The sequence below is a fragment of the Arachis stenosperma genome, chromosome 2 (genome assembly GCF_014773155.1).
Source record: "Arachis stenosperma cultivar V10309 chromosome 2, arast.V10309.gnm1.PFL2, whole genome shotgun sequence".
Lineage (NCBI taxonomy): Eukaryota > Viridiplantae > Streptophyta > Magnoliopsida > Fabales > Fabaceae > Arachis > Arachis stenosperma.
In genome coordinates, this window is record NC_080378.1 from 110,488,307 (window position 1) to 110,503,304 (window position 14,998).

Consider the following 14,998-nt stretch of genomic DNA (forward strand, 5'->3'; position numbering starts at 1 on the left):
TCTAATGATTTGCAAAAAATAGAATCCAACTAAATCTAAATTAATATAATTTTAATCGATTTTCATTTTGGATTGGATTTGATGAGCGGTTTAATTTAGATAGGTTTAAATTTAGATATTCTTAGTCAAATTCAAATAAAATATTTCATAGATAGTAACCCGTTTATTGAATCAATAAATTAAAAGAGATTTTATTATTAAGTAAATAAAAAATATATTAAAAAAAGACGAAATACTCTTTAAAAAAATTCAAATATGCTTATATAAACAATTTTAATTCAAAAAGAATATTTTCGTCTTTTAAAATTAATTCTAAAAAGATATTTTGTTTTTTAAAATTTATGATGAAGGGAATCTTTTAGACTTTTAGTATTTATAAATTAAATTATATTTTTAAATTTATAATACAATTAAAAAAATAAATTTTAAAAAGAAATGTTCAAAAGATAATTTAATCTTTAATTATAAAGTTAGTCGCCAAAAAAAATCTTTAATTATAAAGTTAAAATTATACCCTAACCCCCACCTATTTCAATTTTCAGTCTCAGTTTCCCCTTTCTCCTCTAGCCTGAGCTCGAGCAGTGAAGGAATCCTCCGGTCAACCCCGCCGCCGGCAGCAACGGCAAGGATCCCGTCGAGCAAGGCGCGCCACAGTGTCTCCAACGCTTCTCAATCGCGCCGCCAGGTACTCCCCAGGGTCGTGTTGTTGGTTTCTTTTGCCTCTCCTCTCTTTCTCTCTCGACTGTCGCCGTTCTAGCCGGATAGGTACAAAACCTTGTTATTTTTCCTTATTTGCTAGTTAATTTCTCTGAAGTTCAAAGTTGATAATTTGATATAGCATTTGTTTAAAATTATTCTAATTTTAAGTAATTTGTTAGAAAGTGTAGCTGACTAAACCAACGCTTCAAATTCCGCAACAGGAAAATCCTTCGCTTTACTGCACCCTTCAACTGGGGCGATGTCTTTGTCAAAAGAAGCAGACCCAACATTGGGTTACCTCATGCGCAAGGACACGGAGGTGAAGCTTCCACGGCCAACGCGGGTCAAGAACAAGACACCTGCTCCGATTCAAATCACAGCGGAGCAGATTCTCCGGGAGGCTCGGGAGCGGCAAGAGGCTGAGATCCGCCCGCCAAAGCAGAAGATCGCCGGTGCCACTGAGCTTGGCGAGTACCGCCTCCGCAAGCGAAAAGAGTTTGAGGACTTAATTCGGCGTGTGAGACGGAACATTGGCGTGTGGATTAAGTATGCACAGTGGGAAGCGTCTCAGAAGGACTTCGAGAGAGCACGCTCCATTTGGGAGAGAGCGCTGCAAGTTGACTACAAGAACCACACCCTTTGGCTCAAGTATGCAGAGGTGGAGATGAAGAACAAGTTCATCAACCATGCGCGAAATGTGTGGAACCACGCTGTCACCTACCTACCGAGGATCGACCAGTTATGGTACAAGTATATACATATGGAGGAACTGCTTGGCAATGTTGCTGGTGCCAGACAGGTATTCTATGAGTGAATGAACTGAATTAAATTACTCACACATGGATTACAGTTTATATAACATCACACTTTATATGTCTCTGATGCTGCTGCTGCTGCATAAGTTGAAACAATTAATAGCTAACGAATATTACTGATTATATGAAGACTAAGTAACATCACTTTTCACAATGGCAGGTTTTCGAGCGGTGGATGAAGTGGATGCCTGATCAGCAGGGATGGCTCTCTTACATCAAGTTTGAGCTTAGGTATAATGAAATTGAGCGAGCCAGGGGGATATTCGAGCGTTTTGTGCAGTGCCACCCTAGGGTTGGGGCATGGATTCGGTATGCCAAGTTCGAGATGAAGAATGGGGAGGTGGCAAAGGCTAGGAATGTTTATGAGAGAGCGGTGGTGAAGCTTGCTGATGATGAGGAAGCTGAGCAGCTGTTTGTTGCTTTTGCTGAGTTTGAGGAGAGATGTAAGGAGACTGAGCGTGCAAGGTGTATATATGTTTGCTCTTGATCATATCCCCAAGGGGAGGGCAGAAGACTTGTACGGTAAGCTTGTGGCATTTGAGAAGCAGTATGGTGACAGGGAAAGGATTGAGGATGCTATTGTTGGCAAAAGGAGGTTTCAGTGTGAGGATGAAGTGAGGAAAAATCCGTTGAATTATGATTCATGGTTTGACTATATACGATTGGAGGAGAGTGTGGGCAATAAGGAAAGGATCAGGGAAGTGTATGAGAGAGCTATAGCCAATGTTCCTCCTGCAGAGGAGAAGCGATTCTGGCAGCGATACATCTATTTGTGGTTTGTTTGATTCGAATAACTTTATTCCTTAATATGTTTTTATTCGGGATTTTTACTTTTTTGATTTGCCCCCTAATATTTTCCATTCATCTGTGTTACTTAGGATTAATTATGCACTCTACGAAGAGCTTGATGCTGAAGAAGTGGATCGAACAAGAGATGTATACAGGTTTGTGCCTTGTAGTACTGAAGTTCAGAAATTAATTTTGGAATTCTTCTAAATTTCAATATAATGTTCGCATCTGTTTGTGGCTCTTGCTTCAATTTTTAAGTTCTTATAATAAAATAAAATTGCTCATAAATTTCGTAATTTTGGAATTAGTGAATAGGTGGACTCAAGTCTAAAGAGAACGTGTTACTTCAATTAGCATATGTACTGCATTTAAAGTATCTTATGTGCTTCGAGACACTGTAGGCTCAAAATAGATTCAATTTTGAACCCTATCAAATTGATTGGTTGGAGTCACCATGATAATTAGCTTTATGATATAGCATAACCTTGTCTAACATATAGTGATTTGATTTGGATAATGGTCATTGCACTGCAATTTCAATAATTATAAATGAATATCACAACATCTGTGGTATTGAAGCCAAACTCCAGTGTTGATCTTTTGTATTATATTGACACTGCTGCTCCTCTCCGTGGCTTTCTTTCTTATAGGGAGTGTCTCAACTTGATACCACACAGTAAGTTTTCATTTGCAAAGATATGGCTTCTAGCAGCCCAGTTTGAAATACGTCAGCTGAATCTCAAGGGTGCTCGACAGATATTAGGACATGCCATTGGAAAGGCTCCAAAAGACAAGGTAATATATATGTTGATGTAAATGCAATGATGTCTTTTTATTGAAGCATGGTTATCTTACACAGCCCTGCTCTCTGGACAACAGATTTTCAAGAAGTATATAGAAATAGAACTGCAGCTCGGTAACATAGATAGATGCAGAAAACTATATGAAAGGTATCTGGAGTGGTTGCCTGAAAATTGCTATGCTTGGAGCAAGTATGCAGAATTGGAGAGATCTTTATCTGAGACTGATCGAGCTAGAGCAATATTCGAGCTTGCAATCGCTCAACCAGCATTGGATATGCCTGAGCTATTGTGGAAGGTACATTTATTGCCTTGTACCAATCAATGCCTAGCGGTTCTTGTTCCATCATTCTTTCATCATTTCTTTTCTCTTATGTATTATTTATAACATCTTATGTAATGCATAATTTTTCTAATATGCTATGTGCATTTTTGTGCTAACCTGTCTATCAATTTGTGATTTCAAAACAGGCATATATTGACTTTGAGACTGCAGAAGGTGAATTTGAGAGAGCAAGAGCGCTTTATGAAAGGCTTCTTAATAGAACAAAGCACTTGAAGGTATGGATAAGCTATGCGGAATTTGAGGCAACGGCAATAGATCAGAACAGTTTAGACTTGACAGAAGAAGAGCAAGAGAGGGAATGCCTTCAGCGTGCTAGAAGTATGTGATCCCGATGCTTTTGTTGTTTGATTATTCTTTGATCTGAATTGGAATGATATCCTGATTCACTCTACTTTTGTTTCGTGCTTAAATTAAATCAGGGGTATTTGAGGAAGCTCTTAACTACTTCAGATCGTTAGCTCCGGAACTGAAGGAGGAAAGGGCAATGCTATTGGAGAAATGGCTCAACATGGAGGCTGCTTCTGGGGAGCTTGGTGATGTTAGCTTAGTCCAGTCTAAGCTGCCGAAGAAACTCAAAAAGAGAAGACAAGTTACTACTGAAGATGGTTCTGCCAGGTTTGTATTTTGTTACTGTCAATATTCTATTTTTGCCATTCTGGTTATAAAAGCCTTTACTAGATTTCATATTAACTCCTGTTCTTTTGATTTGGCAGAATTGGGGAATTCATCGACTATTTGTTCCCTGAAGAAATTCAGACGACTAATCTTAAGATCTTAGAAGCTGCATACCAGTGGAAGAAGCAAAAGTTGTCTTCTGGCGACAACTAACTATATTTTCATCTTTTGTCTTGTTTGTAACATTATATATGTTGGGGTGATTAGGGGTGGCTTATTGTTAAAATCAAAACTGTTGAATACAATTATTGACTACAACTTAGCCCAGTTATGTCTTTAGAACATTCATTGTTTTAATCCACAAAACCAAATTTTCTTGATTTCTACCTACTATACTAAAATTGAGTTTTTTTTCAATTAATGAAAGTGAGGTGCTAATTTTTTATGAGCTCTGTTTCCTCTCAAATAAAAGTATTCTTTTTGGATATAATAATGACATTTATTATTATTTATCAATTTTTTTTACTTTTATTTCTCACATTTAATAAAAATTTCGTTTCAATATTTTAGGTATTAATTATTGTTATTTAATTAACTTATTTTAGGTATTTAATTATTAAAATTTTAGGTATTAATTATATTCTAGTTACATGGTATTAAGATTGTGAACATGATCTCAATTCAATTTTGGACAATATCGAAAGCAAATATATATATATATATATATATATATATATATATATATATATATATATATATATATATATATATATAATATTTTGGGTATTAATTATGTTTCGTTTGCCGTGTTAAGATTGTCAACATAATTCCAATTTAATTTTGGGCAATATTGGGAGCAAATATATAAGATGCTCAATTAGGAGAGCAGATTTTAATTTTACATAAAATAATATAATAGATATAGTGTATAAATAAATTTACTTCAAAAATATAATTGCTTATAATGTGATATTTTACTACAATAATATAGATATATTAACTTATTATTTTTCTATCACATGACATATTCATTATTATATTTCAAATTTAGAGTTTTCATGATCTAACATTGCGGTGAAGAAATGACAAGTAAAAATGAATAAAAAAAACATGGGAACATTCCAAATGTAATTACCGCTAATCCTTTTTTCTTTAGTTTTTGAATATGTTATTTATTTTATTTATTTAGAGTAATAACTAAATTTATTATAACTGTAGTACAATTATCTTTCAACTATTAGTATTATTGATATATTTTTAAAAATATTGATATATTATTAGTATATATAATAAGCAATAGCGAATTTTCTCACATGTTTATCATTTAGAAAATTTATAATTTCGACATAGTTCTTATTCTATTTTTTTTTCACACCTAATGGCTACTGTCTACTATCTATGATCCTATCAATAGTATCACTTATAGTAGATTATACGAAGAGAAAGTATGGAAAATAAAGACAAGAATTATAAAGCTATAGAAAGTCTCATCCAAGTTTGACAAGAGTAAGATGACATACATAGAAATAGTTCTAATAGATGATAAGATTAGTTGATTCTTTTACTAAATTTTTTCATGTAATGCTAAATTCAGTTTATAAATAGAGTTTAATTTTGAGGCACTGATAGTGAAAAGCGTTTTACTCAGTCCGTGCAATCGCATCCGTTTTTGGATGACCATCCACGCAGTCAATGTAAAAGGTAGTTATTTTAACTGATGTGTCATTACGTAATTAAATGTACGTGTAAAACTACTTTACACTCTCAGTGCATCAAAATTAAATTCTTATAAATATTTGTAATTTGTATTTTAAGTTAGTTTTATAAGTATACTGTTGTAGAAGTCAAAGACAATTCTTTTTAATAGCTTTGTGGATGCTAATTCTTTGATATTTAATTTATTTTGGAGTACGATAAAATTCGTAAATCCTAAAAAATTGATAAATAATTCATCAATAAATTAATTTTTAATAAAAGAAATTAGAAATATGAATTTTATGTTAAAATAAGATAGAGCTAAGTAAACAAGAATTTTGACACTAATTTCAAAGAATTTAGCCCAAAATTGGGCCGAACGGATCGAACTTATTAAACCGAGTCCAAACCGAGCCCAAAGCCCAACACATAAAAAGCAAAAGAGTCTGTTTCCTTCCCCAAAACATTTCATTTTCACGTTGGGGATGAAGGAAAGGGAGAAGAACGAGGGTGAAGTTCCAAACCTTCAGTTCCACTTCAATCTCATGTAACTTTTTGTTCGGAGCTCCAATTGCCACACCGTTTGCGGCTACACGTTCATGGCGTCAAGCGCTGCAAAGCCCAGTGATTAATTTGGTAAGGAACCTTCAGTTTGATTCTTAGCCTCTCTTTCTCCCAATTTTCAAAATTTATTAGAGTGATGTTGAGATTTTGGTTCTTTGATGTTATAGGGTCCGATTAGCTTGAGAAAAATATTCACTCTCACTTACTTGGTGTTCAGGTAAGGTAAGAATCCTAGAACCCTAGCCATTCCTTGTTTTGATTATGTTGGGTATTGAATTTTGGTGTGTATGTGTGATATGTGTGTATTAGGCTTGTAAATGTGTATGTTGGAGCTTGCTTGAGTACATTGGAGGCCTGTTGGAGTTTGAGAGACCTTGCCTTGGAGATTTTGAACCTTGAGAGTTGTATTTGGTGCCTTGGTGGTGTCTCGGAAAATATGTGAAAATCGGCCAAGGTATGATTTAGGTTTCACGTACATAATATATAATGTTTTGTGAAGACTTAGGCTAGTTGACTTTAAGATAGGAATGAATGTATGAACATGTAAATTGATTAGTACTTAATGATAAATGATGAGTTTTTGCTTAATTGTTGATGTTGGAGTTGGGTTGTTGGAGTTGGGTTGTTGAATGATGACTTATTGGTGCTTGTAAAGTAGGAAAAGGAACGAATATAAGTTTGTGGTGTATGTTGTGACTAAAGTCATGAGAAATAGGTATGATATTAGGAATATATTGATGTATAATTGATTGAAGCATGTTGTGGATGACTTTGGTAAAATAAATGGTATGTGGATATGCTAAATATATGTAATGGAAGTGTGATTTGAGTTTGGTTTAATGAAAATTGAGGTTTGGAGCTTTTTGTGTAAAATTAATTTTTGGTCGAAAAGCATAACTTGACTTCCAGACCCCCAAATGGTTTCAAATTTATCTCATATGAAAAAATTGGGTCCATGAAGATTACGCCGCTCAAAGAACGGATGAAAAATATTTTAAAACGAAAAAGTGATGCGCGTCGAAAGTTTAGGGTTTTAAAATGGAATTCTGCAGCTTTATCAAACTTAGTAAATTTCTAGAAAAATGTACGCTCACGCGTACACGTGACCCACGCCTATGCATGACCCGGTATTTGCGTACGCGTCCAGCTGGTCACGACGCGACCAACCCTTTCGAGTTGGGATTCATGCGTACGCGAGCAGGGTAGCCAACGCATACGCGTGACCTAGCGAGGAGCCTCTCGACCTGCATCTGAAAACAACAACACAGTATCGGATGAGAACCGGAGGTTCTCAGCATGGTAAAGGTGCTACGCATATAATATATAAGTAGAGACAAACAATCAAACAATAACACGCGCAAGTAGGAAACAGATAGTACAAGTAACAAATACAACAAGTAGCATGGTATATACTCAATTAGGCAAACCCAGGTAATGCATAGCAAACAAACAAACAAATGCACATGATGTATGCCTGTTTTATGGTTGATGAGGCTCATCTGTCGGTTATCCAGCCAACCCGACAAGTCCGAAAACCTTAGACTGTCCCCCGTCGCGCATCCCCATGAGTCTATGCATAGATTTCACATTTATTCATCATTTATACAATCATTTATTCACATTTCACTCAATGGAGGCTATCCATTCCCGGGAATTTATACGTGCCCGGTCACCCTTACGACGTAGGGTCAATAGAGTATCGAGTTTCAACCTAGAACACGTGGTGGCAAGCCACGGTTCTGTTACCTAGGAAAACTCGTATCTCAGATATCATCAATTCATAAGCTATTTAATGTTCATAATCATTATATAATCATCCATTAAAGCCATGGAATCATAACTTCATTTAATATCCACCTATTTTTCTTATAACTCCTCATGTTTTTGCTTTTCTTCATTCCCAAGTTACCTTACTTTCCTAGCTTCAACTAGCTACTAGACTTAGTACTGTACCTTATGTCCAAAAGGATGAAATTGGAGGTTTATAAGTCAAGAATTTGTTTAAAAACACTGAAATCTAGTTTTGCAAGAAGCAGGGGACACGCGTACGTGTGGTAGTATGAAAAGGTAGTGTGCACGCATTCCCTTACCATGCGTACGCATAGGTGAGAACAGTATGTCACGCGTACGCGTGGGTCATGCGTACGCGTACGCGTGGTCATGCATGTTGGCTCATCACGTGCACGCATGGGATACTCGTGCATGCGTGATGAGCGGATAATTTATACGCTTTTTGGCATTGCTTTTAGTATGTTTTTAGTAGGATCTAGTTACTTTTAGGGATGTTTTTATTATTTTTTATGTTAAATTCACATTTCTGGACTTTACTATGAGTTTGTGTATTTTTCTGTGATTTCAGGTATTTTCTGGCTGAAATTGAGGGACTTGAGCAGAAATCAGATTCAGAGGTTGAAGAAGGACTGCTGATGCTGTTGGATTCTGACCTCCCTGCACTCAAAGTGGATTTTATGGAGCTACAGAACTCCAAATGGAGCGCTCTCAATGGCATTGGAAAGTAGACATCGAGGGCTTTCCAGCAATATATAATAGTTCATACTTTGACCGAGTTTAGATGACGCAAACTGGCGTTGAACACTAGTTCTACGCTGCATTCTGGAGTGAAACGCCAGAAATACGTCACGAACCAGAGTTGAACGCCAAAAACACGTTACAACTTGGCGTTCAACTCCAAAAGAAGCCTCTGCACGTGTAAACTTCAAGCTCAGCCCAAGCACACACCAAGTGGGCCCCAGAAGTGGATTTCTGCATCATTTACTTACTTCTGTAAACCCTAGTAACTGGTTTAGTATAAATAGGACTTTTTACTATTGTACAAGGGTCCTTCTCCCTATTTTTCGAATTCATATTATATTTTGGGGGCTGGCCATTCGGCCATACCTGAACCTTCATCACTTATGTATTTTCAACGGTAGAGTTTCTACACTCCAGAGATTAAGGTGTGGAACTTTGCTGTTCCTCATGAATTAATGCAAAGTACTACTGTTTTCTATTCAATTCAACTTATTCCGCTTCTAAGATATCCATTCGCACCCAAGAACATGATGAATGTGATGATTATGTGACGCTCATCATCATTCTCACTTATGAACGCGTGCCTGACAAACACTTCCGTTCTACATGCAAACAAGCTAGAATGAGTATCTCTTAGATATCTAATACAGAGGACCGAGTCCGAGATATTAGAATCTTCGTGGTATAAGTTAGAACCCATGGATGGCCATTCCTGAGATCCAGAAAGTCTAAACCTTGTCTGTGGTATTCCGAGTAGGATCTGGGAAGGGATGGCTGTGACGAGCTTCAAACTCGCGAGTACTGGGCGTAGTGACAGACGCAAAAGGATAGTAAATCCTATTCCAGTATGATCGAGAACCTCTAGATGATTAGCCGTGCCGTGACAGAGCATTTGGACCATTTTCACAAAGAGGATGGGATGTAGCCATTGACAACGGTGATGCCCTACATAAAGCTTGCCATGGAAAGGAGTAGGACTGATTGGATGAAGACAGCAGGAAAGCAGAGGTTCAAAGGAACGAAAGCATCTCTATACGCTTATCTGAAATCCTCACCAATGAATTACATAAGTATTTCTATCTTTATTTTATGTTTATTTATTTATTATTTATTATTCGAAAACTCCATAACCATTTAATATCCGCCTGACTAAGATTTGCAAGATGACCATAGCTTGCTTCATACCAACAATCTTCGTGGGATCGACCCTTACTCACGTAAGGTTTATTACTTGGACGACCCAGTGCACTTGCTGGTTAGTTGTATCAAAGTTGTGAACAAAAAAGAATTTAAGATTAAGAACATGCGTACTGAGTTTTTGGCGCCGTTGCCGGGGATTATTCGAGATCACAATTTCGTGCACCAATGCGCAGTTTAAAATACCATGCTACGCGTGCGCATGGGCTACGTACGCATGGGCATACGTTGTTAAAAAAAAACACAGTTTGCCCAGGAAGCTACATAATGCCCAGAAATTTGCTTTACCCACCTGCATAACACATAATCCACACCTAACCTTCCGACGCTCATAACTTTTGCTACAAAATTTCGTTTTTCACAAAATTTATACCGTCCAAAAGCTTGTAAAATCATCTTTGAGTTGAAACAAATTCCACCTCCAACCAAAATCTAAAGCTCCAGTTATGAGCCGCCGAAGTTTGGCCAAAAACCAAGTTTTTCAAAAAGACTTCAAACCTCATTTTCTTTTCAAAATCCATTCCCACTCAATCCAACATACCATAACCATCAATATAACTTGCCCTTAACCATAGCACAAAAATTCTTGCAACCTTAGCTTAATAACATCACATTTCAACCCAACTTTACAAGTTTTAGTCACAAACTAGCATATTACTCTACATACACATACTGTCACCATCATGAAACACTTCAACCATCATCACAACATTATTCATTATGTCAATACCAACAAATCCAAATAAACACCACTCAATCTCAATCATATCATTACAATGCCATAATCATAAATCTTTCAACCATCATCATTATACTAGCATATATATATGATCAACCCACATTGTCAATTGCTCAACACAAACCCAACACCTATTTATCCATCAATATCACAAAAGCTAATCATTTAACACATTCAACCATTTCAACTTATCCTATAGTTCTCTAGCCTAAGTTTTCACAGAGCCTTACATATTAATTGCGCAAAACCTAAACCATAGCTTGGCCGATCACCACGTTTGGTCCAAGGCAGCCACACTAGTCACACACACAGTCCCTCAAGCTTGAGAAATAAACCAAAACCAAAGCCTTTGCACACATGTATACTTCAAATTATGATTTCATATAATAAATTCGAGATTTGGCTAAGGTTTAGGTGATTCTTACTACACCCACGCACACAACAACTCAAACCCAATAAGCTCCGCAAGCTAAATCGAACCTAAAACACCAAATTGGGCAAAATTTCATCACAAGGGCTCAATTTCACAAATAGAAAGGAGGTAGAGAATCTGAAATGAAATTGAGGCTTACCCATGAAATTAATCTGATAAAAACGTAGAGCTCGATGCGCTGGACGCGTGGCCGTGAACGGTGCGGCGATCGGAGCTCGAATGGAGAAGTTACGGTGTTTGGAAATTGAAACAAGGGTTTTGTACCCTTCTCTTCTTCTCCCTGCGTCTAGCGCTGCTTCTATTGTGTTCTTAGAGAAGAAAATGAGCTTTAGCCCATTTATATGCTGGGCCGGTTGGGCCCGTCCCAGTTTGGGTCCGGTTCAACCAGTTCGGCCCGTTTGGTCCAATCTTGGGCCGATTTCTTTGAATTGGTGTCAAATTCTCGTTTTGATGAGTTTTATCTTAATTTAGTAAAAAATTCACATTTTTAATTTTCTTTATTAAAATTTAATTTATTGACTAATTATTCGCTAATTTTACGGGGTTTACATCTAGTATCAGCAGCAATAGTATAGTAATGGTAGTAGTCTTAATAATAGTGGTCCTTGCCTTCACTCTTGAATAGTCTTTTTAGAGGGTTAGCTCTTTTATTTATTTAATAATATAGAACGGGTCTTAGTCTAGGGTGGCTCTTGTGAGCCGGGACTTGTAAGCATAATTGATAGAGTATGTACATAATATAATAAGCAATTAAGTATGAACTTGTGTTTTGTGATGAATTAAGCCTCCGGACATTTCATGTATTATATGAGTATGCTATGCTATGCTTTTCCGTTTCTTGTATTAACTGCTTGATTTACACTTATTTCAATATGCGCGACTAGATACATGATTCTCGACTAGCACTACAGGCTCATATGTATACACTTAATATATGATCTAAAGTATCTAAAGCCAGCTAAATATATAGTAGCGCCTGGCTGCTAGCCTTGGTCATGACAGGCTAGAAGTTGGGTCGTTACAATCTCAAGCACACTAGAATGAGTAAAATGCTTACTTCTTTTGTGTAATTGTGACATAGCCTTTCATGCTAGTGTATGTGTTCTAAACTATGCGCAAACTTAGAACTCACACACTATTTTTTCGTAATGTCACACATTTATTCACTCACTTCATTTTAGTAATTCTTACCTCTTTCCAACAATATATGCTTCCTTACTTTTGCATTTACTTGTCTTCTTATCTTGTTTTCTATTTCTAGGATAAGTCACCATAAGAGAAAAGGGAAGCGGAGAAAAGAACACGTAGTAGCTGGTTGATCCACCAGCTGAAGGTGGCAATCCGAAAAGTCGCCGTACCCCCTTGCTCATCTTTGAATGTACCAAGGACGATACAAACTTTTAAGTGTGGGGAGGTCATCCGACCGATCGGCGATTTTTGGGTGACAAATTCTAATCCTAACACTTTCATATTTCATTTATTTTTCTTCTATTACTTGGTCTTTTAGAATTTTTAGTTGCATTTTTTTGGTATTGCATATATATAATAAGCTTAGTCAAAATAATAAAATTTTTCAAGAAAACTCCTCTTATATAGGGCATTGACATCCCAATTGATTTGAGTTGATATATTCTTCATAAAACTTGCTTGAATTATATATTGTGGAACATGTTTTTGAGCTAAGAACACAGAACCTTATGAGTTTTGAGCCTAATTGTGTGGTTGCATCATATAACCACTATTTCCATTATTGTGTGTATTATTCTCTTTCTATGATTGTAATCTTTAATTTGTTTGATTCTTTATGTCCATTATTTTGTGTATGAATGCATTTATATGATTGAGGCCTTCATTTCAAATAGCTCACTTACCCAAATAGCCTTACCCCTTTTATCCAACATTGTTAGCAAATTTTGAGCCTATTTTAATCCCCTTTTGTTCTTAATTTTAGCACATCACTATCCGTAAGTGAAAATAATAAATGTCCTTAATTTGGATCTTTGACTAGCTTAGGCTAGTGAAAGTGTGTATCATTCATGTGTGAGAAAGTTTAGGAACATTGGTTGATATAAAAGTGTATTTTTGTATTTTTGTTGAAGATATTGGGAATTGGATACATACTCATGCATTAGATGTTTAAACCATATGCATTAATACTCTTGTATATATTTTATTTAAAAAAAAAGAGAAAAACAAAAGAAAAACAAAAGAAAAATAAGAAAAAGAAAAAGAAAAAGAGAAAAATAAAGCAATAAAAAGGGGATAAAATGCTCCAAAGAAAAGTTCAATAATAATCAATGCATATGAGATGTGAATTGAAAAGAATGCATAAGTGTGTGAAAAAGTGAAGAATGGGTAGTTAGGTGTGCATTTGAATTATATAGGTTGTTATATGTGTTTGGTGAGAGTTTAAGTTAATCAAAGATTCGAATTTCAAGCTCACTTGACCATATATATCCTTACCTTGACCCTTGCCCCATTACAACCTTTGAAAAGTCCTTATGATATTTGTATGCATGCATTAAATAATTGTTGATTGTTAGATGAAAAACAAATCTTAGAAAACATGATTAGAGGAGAATTGAGAGAATCAACCCTAAACACTTGAGCGATTAGAGTGTATACACATCCGGTGAGGCCTTTTCTTGTCTTTGTTGATGCTTAGCATGAGGACATACTATTGTTTAAGTGTGGGGAGATTGATAAACCACAATTTTATGGTTTATCTTGTATTGAATTTGGTGGATTTTATCAACTTTTCTTACTTTTATTCATTGAAATAGCATAGCTTTGTGAATTTTCCTAAATTGTGCTTAAGAATGAAAACATGCATTTTAGGCCCTTAATTTGCTAAATTTAATTCACTTTTCTCCCATTCAATGTCTTGATATGTTTATTTGAGTGATTTAAGGTTTTGAAGGCAAGAATGACTTAAGAAAATGGAAGAAAAGCATGCAAAGTAGGAGAATTCATGAAGAATTGAAGAAATTGCTAAGCTGTCAATCATGACCTCTTCGTACTAAATCGATCATAACTTAAGCTACAGAGGTCTAAATGAGGCGGTTTCAGCTGCATTGGAAAGCTAAATCCGGGACTTAAAAATGATATGCAATTTTCCATAGTTGCCATGCAGTTAGGTCACGCGTACGCGTGACAGGATCAGCGTGCTTCACAAAAGGCATCACGTGACCAGCGATTTCTGAAGCATTTTGGGCCCAATCTAACCCATTTTTGATGCTATTGAACCAGGGATTGAACGGAGAATGAACCAAGTAGTCATTAGGGAGTTTTTACCTTGCTTTAGGTTAGAATTCTAGAGAGAAAAGCTCTCTCTTCTCTCTAGAATTATGTTAGATTAGGTTAGAATCCCCCTAGATTTAGTTTTAATTCTTGTTTTGATTTAGCTTCAATTTAAAAAGAATGCATAAGTGTGTGCAATCTATCTTTGTTCTCTTAGTTTACATTGTTAATTCTCCTTTTGTGTCATTTTTATGTTTATGAGCACTCTTGTGGATTTTGATTTTTATTAATGCAATTTATGTTTTCATTTTATTATTGCTTTCTTTAGTTGTTATTTTTAATTTCTTGCAATTGGTAGTTGTTAGATTTTATAATTTGTGCAATTTTAACATGCTTTCTTTTTATGCCTTCCAAGTGTTTGATAAAATGCTTGGTTGGATTTTAGAGTAGATTTTTGCACTCTTGACCTGTGATTGAGGACTTAGGTCCCTTGAGATTATTGATGTCCAGTTTCATTGGTGATTCAGGGTTGTT

At 35.8% G+C, this 14,998-nt stretch overlaps 1 pseudogene; it reads left to right on the forward strand.

Moving 5' to 3' along the window:
* Positions 1–540: 540 nt before the first annotated feature.
* On the forward strand, positions 541–4,444 carry LOC130961250 (uncharacterized; annotated as a pseudogene).
* The last annotated feature ends 10,554 nt before the right edge of the window (positions 4,445–14,998 follow it).